Source organism: Dermochelys coriacea, chromosome 21 (assembly GCF_009764565.3).
Source record: "Dermochelys coriacea isolate rDerCor1 chromosome 21, rDerCor1.pri.v4, whole genome shotgun sequence".
NCBI classification, from domain to species: Eukaryota; Metazoa; Chordata; order Testudines; family Dermochelyidae; genus Dermochelys; species Dermochelys coriacea.
In genome coordinates, this window is record NC_050088.1 from 473151 (window position 1) to 487054 (window position 13904).

General features: G+C 42.1%; 1 protein-coding gene across 3 annotated transcripts in view; it reads left to right on the top strand.

Annotated features, from left to right (window-relative positions):
* The window catches only part of TSPAN2 (tetraspanin 2), a 47675-nt gene that overhangs the window by 11458 nt on the left and 22313 nt on the right, over positions 1-13904 (top strand). The window lies entirely within an intron of this gene.

Below are 13904 nucleotides of genomic sequence, written 5' to 3' on the forward strand. Positions count from 1 at the left end.
ACCTTTCCCATGCTAGCCAGCAGCATGGTGAAATTGGAGTGATACATATCCTGCCACATTAGAAGCAGTGGCAAGAACATGTTTCCATGAGATTGCAACAGGATAATTTCTGCATATTTCAGGTACAGCTCCAAACACAATGGCAGGACTTACTGCTCATCACTTCTTCTTGCCCCTGCACACATAGGCCCTCAGTGTTGTCTCAGTGGAATTGGAACAAATCCTGCCATGGTTGAAAAGTAGAATTGCACTGTCATCATCTCCAGAATTGTTTCCCCAACTTGAGCAGTGACTAGCCCACCTTCTCAGCCCTGGGGCACTTTACTTGGTCTTATGTAAATTTAAAGATGTAATTTTTCCAGAGCTCCAGATGTGCTTTTCAAGCACTGTTGGGGTGTTCTGGGGGCTCCAGATGTTACATGTATATTATGTGCCTAACTGGTTATTGTGCATTGGTTGCCCGTGGTTTCATACTTCCCATTTCTTCATCCATCCATTGCCAATTGTGAGACGCCTCCCATGCCCTTGATTTGTTTCCCCTTTCCTCTCTGATCACATTAGGAGAAGTCAGATTCAGTCTATTTTAAGCTTTAAGCAGGTTCACTCAATGCAATCTGATTATCACACTCATTTCATCCTTCTCCAATGCCAAGTGCAGAGCAGCAGCTGGGGATCTCCAGAGAGAGAGAGAAAATCCTTGCTGCTAGTGTAAGAGTATTAAATATGAATCACTGGAGGAGTTGAATGCCTGCCAGAAGTGAAAGCTGACCCAGCAGCAGTGCACGGCACCAGTTATTTCTACCCTGGAGTCTTAGTCCAAGTTTAACCTTCTCTCCAGTTATCTTTAAATGACCATTGTACACCTAAGAATTGACCCAAACCCCAGTCTCTTGGTAGGTCAAACACACTTCTTCAGATGCATGGAGTGAAAATTACAGATACAGGCATAAATATATATTGACACATGAAGAGAAGGGAGTTACCTTACAAGTGCAGAACCAATGTTGAAGGCCAATTTAGTCAGGGTGGATGTGGTCCACTCCCAATAATTGATGAGGAGGTGTCAATACTAAGAGAGGGAAAATTGCTTTTGTAGTGAGCCAGCCACACCCAGTCCCTATTCAAGCGCAAATTGATGGTGTTAAGTTTGCAAATGAATTGTAGCTCTGCAGTTTCTCTTTGAAGTCTGGCCATCATGTACAGCCCCCAGCTAAAACCTCTCCAGCCAAACTGGACGGTTTCTATGTAAAAGGATACATGGACGCAAATCAGACATCAGGAACGGTAACATACAAAAGCCAGTAGGAGACACTTCAATCTCCCTGGCACTCAATAACAGATTTAAAAGTAGCCATTCTTCAACAAAAATAACTTCAAAAACAGACTTCAAAGAGGAACCACAGAGCTACAATTCATTTGCGAACTTAACACCATCAATTTTCCCTCTCTGGATATTGACAGCTCCTCATCAATTATTGGGAGTGGACCACATCCACCCTGATTGAATTGGCCTTCAGCATTGGTTCTCCACTTGTAAGGTAACTCCCTTCTCTTCATGTGCCAAAATAAACCTCTTAATGTAGATTCCATGATCCTTGCTATGCAAAAAGTAGTTTCCTCTGGCGAATGCATAGTGACATTTCTGAAAAGTTTAAGCTGCTGCTGTAGCCTTAAATGGAAATTCCAAGTGTTATTTAGATTTTGATCATTTGAGCAGAGGCTTTGAGAATGTCCTTGTAAAAGTTCAGCTGTATCTCCTGATCCAAAACTGGATTTAATTTCTGCCACGTTAATTTTCTTTGGCTGGGTATTTGTAGAACCCCTACACTGCAATACCTATCTGCTAAGAGGGGAAGTTGAGGAACAGGACAGAAATGTACTGGGAAGTCCTTTGAAACTACACTGTTGACTGCTTCGTGTCCATTCAAATCCCAACTGAATAGTACTGTAGCCTTTGGGCAATCTTGCAGGGCTGCGCTATTAGCAAAGATGTTAGCACCCTCTACATCATGAAGAGCTAGGAAGAGAGTCAGTGTTTCTCTGTGCAGCAGGTTGTTCTGTTTAGGTGCTTGAACCTCACCCATTGCAGAGGTGCCCCAAGCACTTGACTCTCATTGTAACTTTCAGGTATGAGTCACCCCTCCCATTTTGTCCACTGGGGCCTACTCAGAGAGATTCCAGGAGTCTCATTTTTCCAGGGGGTGCACAGGAGCTGTGTATGTATCTTCTGTTCCAGACAAACTGGCTCCTTCGTGCTGACAGCCAGGATTTTGCAGCACTGAGTCCTAGTGCAGAGTGTGTTTGTGCTATGGAAGGGGCTGCTGCTCAAGGGCACTGCTGTCATCAATGTGACAGGGAGATACAAATATGTCTGGTTATATTAAAAATCTTTCCTCCAGCCTATTTATAATGGCAGCTCTGCAGCCACTTTCTCCAAGCCTGAGGATCCAGATCCTCACCTGTAATCATATCAGCTCAGAGGCAGTACTGGGGCCTGCATTAGAGCTGCTTTCAGAGTCTGCTTTGTAGCTATGTTCGAGATAGCTTTTGCACCATTCTGTCCTTTTGGCATGCGCCACATGGCAGGGAAAGGTGAGCAGTAAGGAACAGCTTAGCAATATGCACACTTGACATAGGGGAGACTCTAGAGAACCAGGAAGAGAAAAATTCTACTCTACTGAAAAGGATAAGAAGACCAAGAGGAAAGCATTAGATCAGTGAGTATAACATCTGCTGTGGGACATCCTGAGAGAGCTCCTGGGGAACCCAGTCTGATCAGCATAGGACTGTTCTACACTCCATTTTTGTACCACTAGAACTATATCAGTTTAGAAAGAGAGATGGCTAAAGCGGTGCAACTCTCTAGTGTGGACAGTCATACTGGCATAAAGGTGCTTCAACATGAACTATACTGATATAAGGACCTTTACACTTGTATAACTGCATCCACACTAGGGAGCTACACTGCTTTAAACCATTTCCAAACCAGTTTATAGAAGTACAAAAATGGGGTGTAGACCAGCTCATAAACTCGGTCATTCATGCTGGGATTCATGCTGAACTTGGCTGCGTGAGGCTTGTTCTCTGAGGAGATAACTGCTGCAGAAGAGAAGGGTTGTGCAGGGGGAGTGTTACGCTTAGTTTTAGGGCACTGGCTGTAATCTCCTTCTGGAGGACCGTGGATTGAAGGACGTAGTTAAAACCAGGCAGATGGAATGTAGTTAACAGGCCGAATGGACTATGCCTGTGGTGGGTTCTTAGGCCATTCCCAGGGGAGACACATTCTGCTCATATGGTACCTGGTTTGAACCAGTTTCCCTTTCACACTTATTTATGGGGGGGGGAGGGCATTTTCCTGCATCTGAAATACTTTAACATGATTGATAATTATACCCCTGTATTTTCCATTTGGCTGGCATGAACCACCCCAGTAGCCTTGCCCCTCACCAGCAATCAGACATCTTCTTTGCCCCCTGGATTTAGTTCTGGCCACACTTGCCAAGCAATCCAGCCAACTTTTTGTGCCACTGAAATACTCCTCTTGGTTGGAGACCGACTGGCAATTTTAACATAGGTAGATTTCTGTGTCAGAGGCTCAGGGCCGTCTCTGGTTTGGCTTTTTGTTGGTGCTTCAGGTTCCTTCAGGTTCACAGTTCACAAAAGCAGGATTGGCAGGAAGGGTATATTTTAGCACTATAGTAATTAAATCTTTTGACTCCTGCAGTCTCTCACCCCATATCAGTGGGCATGACATGTGCTGAAATTGAGGTCAAAGTTCCAACTGTCTGTTTATAAATGAATACAGCAGAGCAAGAGGAGGCAGCCATCCTAGGCCTTAGCGAACTGCACACACTGCCTAGACTGCTTGAGGTTTTTCACACCTGACAGCAGACATGCCAGTGCCTCTGTTTTACACCATTTCACAGCATGTTTTATGTCTCTGCTGTAAGCAGTGAGGTATAATGGCAGCATTTTGCTCCAGCTGTGATTATGCTCCCAAACAGTGATTTTTTTTCCATTAGATTTCATGATGAATCTTCAAAGTCTCTTTCCTTTAATTATCTTCTTTCTGGGATATGGTTATAGTGCCGGCCTGCTACTATGCAGACGCATCTCGTTTGTGTTGTCTGCACTGGTCGGAAGGAACAAAGATCTGCAGGAAGAGGGAACTCCTTTTGATTGTTTATTTCCTGAGACCATCATGCCAAGAAATCTGAAATTAAAGGGCTTGCTTTCTTTGGGAAGAAAAATGAGCCTGGTTCGTGTGCCACCCTCTAAAGGGGATAGTGACAGCTGGCTGAACCCAAGTTTTTAGTTGAGTGCATTTCAAAGTGACTCTGTTTGGTAATTTCCCATTCCTAAGTGAACTTCTCATGCTGGTAGGGATGTTTCCTGTGGGGCTGCTGCTTTTAAATTTAAAATGTTAAAACCCAAAATGAAGACAATATGATCCTGTCAAACAGGCCGTTAAGTTTGTGACGTGAGAGCTGACATGGGGAAGCTTCTATAGCAGGGAGTTAAAGCAACAATACGTGACACTCCAGCACAAGGGCTCCCAGACCAGCCCTCTCAGCCGCCCACAGCGTCAAGTTAGGATTCCCTGTGTGGCGCTCTGAGGAATCTCTCTTCCCGGTGGCAGTTGGGGTGTTCAGCCTCACGGGTCCTAGACTTCCCCAGGTGGGGGCTGGGAACAGAGCCTTCTCCTAGGCTCTGGAGGTCACTTCTCCACTTGTCTGTTAGAACATGAGTCTGTTGATGTTTATGGGACAGTTCGAGACCCAGCCCTTTCCTCCAGATTGGCTGGGCAGAAGGGGAAGGTCTGTGTTCTGGCCCCCCAGAGCAGGCTGAAGGACACTCACTGTATATCTGCTAGCAAGTAAAATATTAAACCATAGCGTTGTCAGTTACAGTAAAGTATAAACTGAATATAGCCAGTCCATGTGGCCTTGAAATGTACTAGGAAAACTGATCTGTGTGAATGAATCAGCCTGGATGATAGCTCCCTGCAGCACACTCAGCTCAGAAGCGCAGCACTCCCTTCACATTACAGGTTCTTCACCACTTTATTACATTGTACTTTCTCCACCCCAGTTATATAATCTGATCATTTGTGGGGGCTAGAGTGGCTGCGGTTGGAAATACAATGAAGGCTGGGGCTCTCCTTTCAAATCATTGAGGAGACTGAATGATCCTGCTAGCTTTGAGCGGCTATAATGAGACAGTGCATGCTTTAGGATATGAAGTCATGTCTGCAGCAGAAGGATATTAGCAGCTTTTCTCCATAGTGGGTGGGTGCCCACGCAAACAGGAGCAGCCCAGCAGCGTGACACCATATGAACTGCAGCTGTCTACTCCTTTGCTGAGACCATTTTCAGTGCCACCTAGATGTGTCTTTTGGGTCACGCACTATATCCTGAGTCAGCACTTTAAAAAGTCCTGTTCAGTCTTTTCTGAATCCACAAGCCCATCAAATTCCAGCAGGCCTTTAAAATTAGAACTGGAGGCAAAAGCAGCATCTGCACAGAAAGGCACAATTCCACACCTGACACCTTCTGCCCAGGGACTGGGAATTGCTGCTGGCAATCCATGCCATTGCACATCAACCCTTAGCCTGCAGATACTTTTAATCTCCACCTTAGATTCGGGTGGTAAACTCGACTATCTCTTCTCCTGCACTCCCAATGTGCAGGTACCTCATGCTGCAGTCAGAGGAAGGTTTGTACAGAAAGGGCCCTGAGTGGAAAATGAAACTACTGTGCTGAAAGCCACTAAAGGAAAAACTGATCGATTCAAAACTGAAACTGTTAGAAGCTCCTCACCTTACACTGGCTTTTATCACCTGCCGAGAGCTCCTGAGAGCCAGGACCTTTCCTGTGCTGGCATGGGGAGGTCAGGTAATCATGAAATTAGAGTTCAGATAACAAAAAGCCATTTAAATACACTGATCATAGGTGGAAATGTAGCGCTGGAAGATCATCAAGCCCATCCCACTGTGATGGGACAGGACCAAGTAAACCTAGACCGTCGCTGACCAACGTTTGTCTAATGTATTCTTAAAAACCTCCTGTGATGGAAGACTGTTCTAGAGTTTAATACCTTTGTAATTAGAAAGTTCTTCCGAATCTCTAATTTAAATCTCCCTTGTAGCAGATTAAGCCCCATCACTTTTTATCCTACCTTCAGTAGACATGGAGAACAATTGATACCCATCCTTTTTATAACAGCCCTTAACATATTTGAAGACTGCTATCAGGTCCCCCTCAGTCTTCTGTTCTCAAGGCTAAGCATGCCCAATCTTTTTAACCTTTCTTCAGAGGTCAGGTTTTCTAAACCTTTTATCATTTTTGTTGCTCTCCTCTGGACTGTATCAGTTTATCCACCTTTTTGCCAAGACTTTTATGCAGTACTTCAGCTGAGGCTTCCCCAGTGCCTAGAGGAGTGGGACATCTACCTCCTTTGTCTTACACATGATATTCCAGTTAATACACCCCAGAATATTAGCCCTTTTTTTGCAACTGCTTCACCTTCTTGACTCATTCAATTTGTGATCCACTCTAACCCCCAGGTCCTTTTCACCAATACTAGGCAGTTATTCCCTATTTTGTATTTGTGCATTTGATTTTTCCTTCTAAGTGTTGTACTTTGCACTTACTTTATTTAATTTTGTCTTGTTGATTTCAGACCAATTCTCCAATTTGTCAAGGTCATTTTGAATTCTAATCCTGTTCTCCAAAGTGCTTGCAACCACTTCCAGCTCGGTGTCATCTGCCAATTTTATAAGCATATTCTCCACTCCATTATCCAAGTCATTAAGGAAAATATTGAAAAGTACCAGACCCAGGACTGCCCATGTGTGACCCCACATAGGTATACCCCCAAGCTTGACAGTGCTCTTTCTTCTTGGGTTTTACATTTTCTGTATACTTAAAATCAGGAGGCATTTAATGAGTATAATGAGCCCTTTAACCAAGAAAATACGTTTTAAAAATGATTTCTTTGTCTCTTGAAGAGATGCTGGGTGATGAATCTGCCTTCACTTTTCTTCTTCTCTTTCCTTGTGTGGAGCTGCCATTTCTTGTAGATCTCCACCCTACAGCAGCAGCAGCTGTTTAACTTAGTTTCATTAATGCACTTGCTCTTTAACTCTGTAACTATGAATGACACATTCCCCTCCCCAGGCCTATGATTCTCTATATAAAGCACTTACAGATCACGTTGGCACCTGACATTTTGTGTGTTGCTCTCCCCTATGACAACACCATTTAGCAACAGGCTGTCTGGGTCCCCACTGTCCTACCCCCCTGTGATTCACTGGGCTGATGAAAACTGATTCTGGGGTCAGAGTCTAGTCCAGGGGTAGGCAACCTATGGCACGTGTGCCAAAGGTGGCACGCGAGCTGATTTTCAGTGGCACTCACACTGCCCGGGTCCTGACCACAGGTCCAGGGGGGCTCTGCATTTTAATTTAATTTTAAATGAAGCTTCTTAAACATTTAAAAACCCTTATTTACTTTACATACAATAATAGTTTAGTTATATATTATAGACTTATAGAAAGAGACCTTCTAAAAATGTTAAAATGTATTACTGGCACGCGAAACCTTAAATTAGAGTGAATAAATGGAGACTTGGCACACCACTTCTGAAAGGTTGCCGACTCCTGGTCTAGTCAGACTACCAGTAGTAAGACTCCTAGCTGTTCCTAGTCCAGACCCGGTCATCAAGACAACACTTGCCTTAATTCGAGAAGCAGACACCCTAAAGCAGGTGATTCAGGTGACTGGGGGTAAATTCCTGGTTATCTATTAACAAATGAAGAACGTTTTGCTGTGACATTGCATGACAATACCTAAAGCCCAGGCACATACAGGGTTCTTAAATTAGATCCCTTATACATCACACACCCTCTCCTTTTTATAATATCCCAGTTTTAGAATCAAATCTTTAAAAAGGGATAGAAAATGGGTTATAGAAAAAGGAACAGCACAAACAACCTGATTGTATCATGCGGAAAGCGTCCTACCCTGTGTTACACTCTAACAGAACTGGAAACACTCACAATGGGAATATCCACTGGGAGTATCAAGAGCAGATTTTCATGGATGCTATAAAGAAGCCAGGATCCTCTCTAGCTTCTGCCCCATCTCAAGTGACTCTGAGCACAGATGGTAAGGCAGATTTGGAGCAGAGACATGTTAGGGATGGTCCTCATTATTTTCCTGCACTTTCACCCAGAAATTCTCCATGCTTACATTTAAACATCACAAGGGCAGTACATTTTGTAGTGTTGACATAACCACAGGTGCTGGAAGATAACGAAGTCAGCCTGCAACACCTTTGCAGAGATTTACACAGCGCTAGGGAATATAACTTTTCTGTCACTAATCAAGCTGTAGTAATCTTAAAGTCCACTGGGACTGTTGAAGTTCCATTAAAAATTGTCTATCAGGTCTAATAGACTAGCATACACTGGTACCTTATTCAGATATTAGCTCAGTGTTTTATAGCGCATGCTGAACTAAACATGGAGTGGAGTCAGCTCCCTGCATACTACCTCCATGTTCTGGCATAGACAATGGCTGCACTATGTTAGTTTGTACATTCTTGCAACATAATTATTTAGGGTGGTGAATGTGATTTAAGATGGGGGAAAAAACAACAGTAGTAGGCTGACTCTACTCTGAGAGTGTGTTGTACAATGTCTACCCAATGGGCCTCTAGACTCTAAGGCAAATAAAAGAAACAAAGATTCTGTTTTCATGGAAATATCCTAACGAAGGGGGTGGAAGTGCAGGATGGGCAGTTACATTGTAGTGGTGCTTATTTTAGGATTAAATTCAGAAATTATAATGTATCAACAGAAGTACATGTACTGGTTGCTATTTGGAACACTCAAGTGATTCTGAAATCAGCAGCCCTACAATGCAATTTGTAATTTGGAGTATGATAATCTCTTGTTAATTAATCTCAACAATATCACATAAAAGCTTCACTTGCTTGAAATAGCTGTCTAAATATAGCATGTTTGACAGTTACATCTGAAAAAGTTGCAGGAAGGAAAAAAGGTAAATTAGGCAAATATTACAGAGAAGTGGTCAGACCTGTTTTATCACTTTGTCAGTTAAAAGCAGACCTCCTAACCACAAAATAACTATTAAATTTCACAGTAGTTACAGGGTGTTCTTGTGTTTATGTGCTGTGCTCATAGGAAGCTGAGAGTTCCATCTCCCTCTCTTTGTAAATCCATGTAATTCATTTCTCTACAGTTGCAAACAGCAGTTGGTTGCTCTCCTGTTTTGTAAACCTGTTGGATAGGAATATTTATAATAAAAATCTGTGCACACAGAATAATGGGGCCAGATCCTCAGCTGTTGTAAATCGGTGAAGCTCTTTTGGAGACAATGGCACTTTGCCAGTTTACACCAGCTGAGGATATGGCCCATGATTTCCAACAACTCAAGTTTGTTTCTAATTTTTCCACCACAAAGCATGTGCACCTTTGGTTTCTCGATGTCACCAAATGCAGCCTTGGGATATGATAGCCCCTGTCACGGTTGTGTCAGCCCTTGTCAGGGAGAATACGCAATTGCCGATGGGACTGTGGTTACTTTCAGTCCCATAGTAAGCCAATAGCCATTCCCTGGAGTTTACTGAGAAGTTCAGTGGAAATCTCTTCTGGTCAAGTCTGGATGCTGGGATCTTCTGCCATCGCTGCCTCTGGCTCCCTCATGCCAAGAATGGGGCTACTTGTTTTCTCAGTTAGTGGAGGCTGAACACTTGGTTGCGTGTGCAGTGTTAGCTTCTCAGCCCAAGAGAGAGAGGAGACTCATTTAAAATGGAAAAAATACCCATGAAAATACAGAGAGCCAGGTAAATAAGAAACCCATGTGAAATAAGGCCACGCAGAGACACTGTGCCTTTATCTCCCACTGCTCCACAGTGACGGACCTCGGACATGGGTCCATGTCTCAAAGTTGTGAGCAGATTTTGAAGAAAACAGACCCTATGACTGAGTTTAACTTCTCCTGGCAGGAGATGCTGCACAGAACTCGTGTGTACTCAAATCCTCAGTAAAACTGTGTCATGGGAAAATAAGTAGCTGAGGAAGGCCATTGGCGTGCATTGTCTGGGAAGAGGCTTTGCTTTGTCACACAGACTGATAGGTTCCTGGATCACTGGCTTGTGTTTTCATGTTTCTCCTCTACTTAGAACAGCATTTTAATTCCTATCCCTATCCATTGTGTGATCCTTCACAATGCAAGCAAAGATTGAGACTGGTTCTGAGGATACATTTGTTATTTCGTCAACAGCTGGGATGTTTCTGGTGTTGTGGGATTTCTGACAGATTACGAACTGGTCACCCAAACAAGCAATCTTCCATTGAGGTTAATTAATGTGAAGTTGTGTTGTTTGTAGATTTGCATGTGTGTATAAGGGCTCGGAGACAGCAAAGGAACAGATCTCTCACAGAGCCTTTCATTCTGTCTCGGAAATGGGGCCATCTCTTGCTCCCAACACATGCACAAACGTGCCCCAGTTTGCAGCTGTAAAGTTCTATCCCTTCCTTTTCCTAAACAATTCAGAGTGATGGAATTCCACAGTCAGTGCTTAGGACAAATGTTCCATTCAGCTGTGCGTGCTGCACAAAATGCCCTTTATCCTTGTTACTAGATGCTGTTTCTGGCTGGGTAGCTGTCGCCTCGTACCCATTCCAAAATAGAGTATGTGTCCTTATAGCCAAGGGAAAGAAAAAGAAATAGCATCCTGTACCCGGAGCTTTATATCAGTAGCCAGGGAAGACCGATTTGCCCATTCCCATGCCTGAGCAGGACACGGGCACTAGCAAGGAAGGCTAGAAAGTGCAAATTGAAGTGTTTGAGTCTGTCGTGTGTGGGGTTTTTCCTCAAGCCACACAATATTATGGAGCTCCATACTGTGAACATGTGGGGATCTCAACCTTACATCTGCATTTGCCCTCCTTCCCTGAGGGTGGCCATAGGCCTCTCAGTCTGAGATTGCCATTGGCTCATTGTCAGTTGCCATCATTATCACAAGCAGAGCTGGCTGGAAAATGGAAACCTTTCCCGTGGGAATTGTCATTGGAAAAATCCCCCAATGAAATCTTCCCATTGGGAAATAATGGTTTTCCTATAGGAAAATTTGAAAAATTAAGGAAGTGTGATCCAAACTACTTCTCCCCACTTCCTTTTGCCTTTGCAACTTTTGCCAGTTGGAAAAGTCTAAAAGGTGGCTTCTTTTTCATTTTCTCCCATTTTCTCTTTTCTGACTGACAAAGAAGTTGAAGTGTTGTTATGTGTTGTTTTCTCACTTAAAGAGGAAGAATGTTATTGCTAAAAATGAAAGTGTTACTTCCTGTTTTTAACTTTAACATTTTTACCCACTTTTTTTTAAGGGAGAGAACACAGAACAGTGAGGTGAGCATTTCCACGCAATTTCAAAATGAAAAATCTCCAAAAATACTGAAAAACTTGAAGGGTTTCCCACCAAAAAAATGTGTTTAAGAAAACAAAAAATGTAGTCAAAAATTAGATTTTTTCACAAAAATAATAATCTTAGATGAGACCCCTTTTTATTACCAGCTCTATTGCAAAGTGACACTTCTCCCCAGGCCTTTCACAGTCAGCTCTCTGCCTTATAGTGATAGACTCAAGGAGCTCACTCTGTCTGGCTTAACAAAGAGAAGATAAAGGGTAGGGTGGATTTGATTTAAATTAAATTGATTTAAATCACTGGTCAGGAAGACTCAATTTAATCATGGATTTCTACATAAAAGTGCATTCTTGTTGGTTGTTATAACCTTAATACATATTCTTCACAACTCAGAGATAGATGTAGCTTTCATTTTTAAAAGGTACACACTATACATTTTTAAAGAGATTTATTTTGAAAACTTTTCAGATTAGTTTTACAGCTGTATCAGAAAATGAATGATTGTTTGGTTATTTCATTTACCAAAGAAATTAAAGCAGATATTTATGAAGTTACTGAGAGGTGAACTATCTCCAATTCAACAGGTTAGTCCTTAATATTTGGAGGATTTTCTTGCCATGCTCTATTAGGAGGAGATCTTAGCAGACAGACATTTAAATTGCTTTATTTAAGTAAAACAACAACATTATGTATTCTGGATTTTTTTCTTCAACGGCAAACATAATATTTTAACAAAAGAAGCATATGAATATAGTTAAGCATATAGTTAAACATTCAGGTTTTTTAAATCAGGTTTGTTTCTGTTAATTTTTTTTAACTAAAATAGTTAAATATTTAAAAAAAACCCCAAAAATTAAATCAACTATGTCAGCCAGGTCAACATGAGAAACTTAAAATATTGGCTTTTGCAACTAACTCAAAAAGAAAAGGAGTACTTGTGGCACCTTAGAGACTAACAAATTTATTAGAGCATAAGCTTTCGTGAGCTACAGCTCACACAAAAGCTTATGCTCTAATAAATTTGTTAGTCTCTAAGGTGCCACAAGTACTCCTTTTCTTTTTGCGAATACAGACTAACACGGCTGCTACTCTGCAACTAACTCAGTCGTCTTCACCTTCATTTTCCTGTTTGTTCATAATCTGGAAAAGAAAACCAAGCTTTCCTGCTTTTTCAGGTCCCAAACAATTTCTCAATTTGGAATTAATTAGTCCAAAGGAAGAAAATATTCTTTCTACACTGGTAGAAGAACCTACTGCTGTTAAAAGTAAGATTATCACCTCAACAGTCTCTGAATCCAAGTGCTTAAGTGACTTCTACCGGTTCACTGGTGTGACTTTCTTTAAAACATCATCAGCAAACATCTATTTCTTGAATGGTTCACCCTTAGCTCTGAAGTTTATTATAGTTGGCATTATGGAGGGATGGTTGCTGGATGTCCATGTCACAGCCAACTCCTCTTCTTCAGCAGTTAAGGTTTGACCCTGGTATCGAGTATTGAGAATATTTGCAAGAAAATGAGCTGGAGATAGTGCTTGTCCCATTCATTTTTTAATGCTTGTAATTTAACTCTCTCATTGCATATTTTTCTCTTTTTTTAAGATCTCACTCGGTTCCTTCCAAATTTCAACAGCATCAGCAATAAAACAGCTATTTCCCTGCATTCTGTTCTAGGCTACAGAAATAGGCTTCAGGGTACTCTGCAGGTATTCAACATTTCTCTTAAGCCCAATGTTGAGAACTTTGGCTGTGACAGTGCCATCTATTTTTTCATTATTTTGTTCACAAACTGTCATCAGATTAGGTCAGTTTTTGATTCAGTGCTCCAAACAGTCCACTGCTGAGTTCCATCACACGTCTTGTGGGAGAGTTTCTCCCACTTTTTAGCTTAGTTTCTCCCACTTTTTTCAGAGCAGCTGCTACAGAGTTAGTTGTTATGGAAGTATTTTGCAATTTCAACAACATTAGCCTTTATTTCTGGAACACTGAACTCTTTGGCTAGGAGGTGCATCAAATGAACACTGCAACCGTATGTTATTAGCTTGGGACTCTCTTCACTCTCTTCAAAATAATTGCTTCTCATCTTGGACATATTTTCAGCATTGTCTGTGACCAAGCTGCATACTAGACATTTCAGTTTTCTTTCACAGTTTGTTATAATTTTTCCTGCTACTTCTTGTAAGTATTCTGCTGTGTGCGCATTTACTGATGTATCAATTGTTTCTGTAAGGAAGACATTCCCTTCTTCCGTTGTCACACAAGCACATACAACAGGATCATTGTGGATATTGCTCCACCCATCAAGACTCAGGTTAACAATTTTACCTCTAGACCTTTTGCACACTGCTCAATTTCTCTTTCATACACTTTATCCAGCAATTTGCCTGTGAAATCTGTTGAGTGCGACATCTGTTTGCCTGCGGCTCTGTTGGATGGACCGTATCCTTGTCTTAAT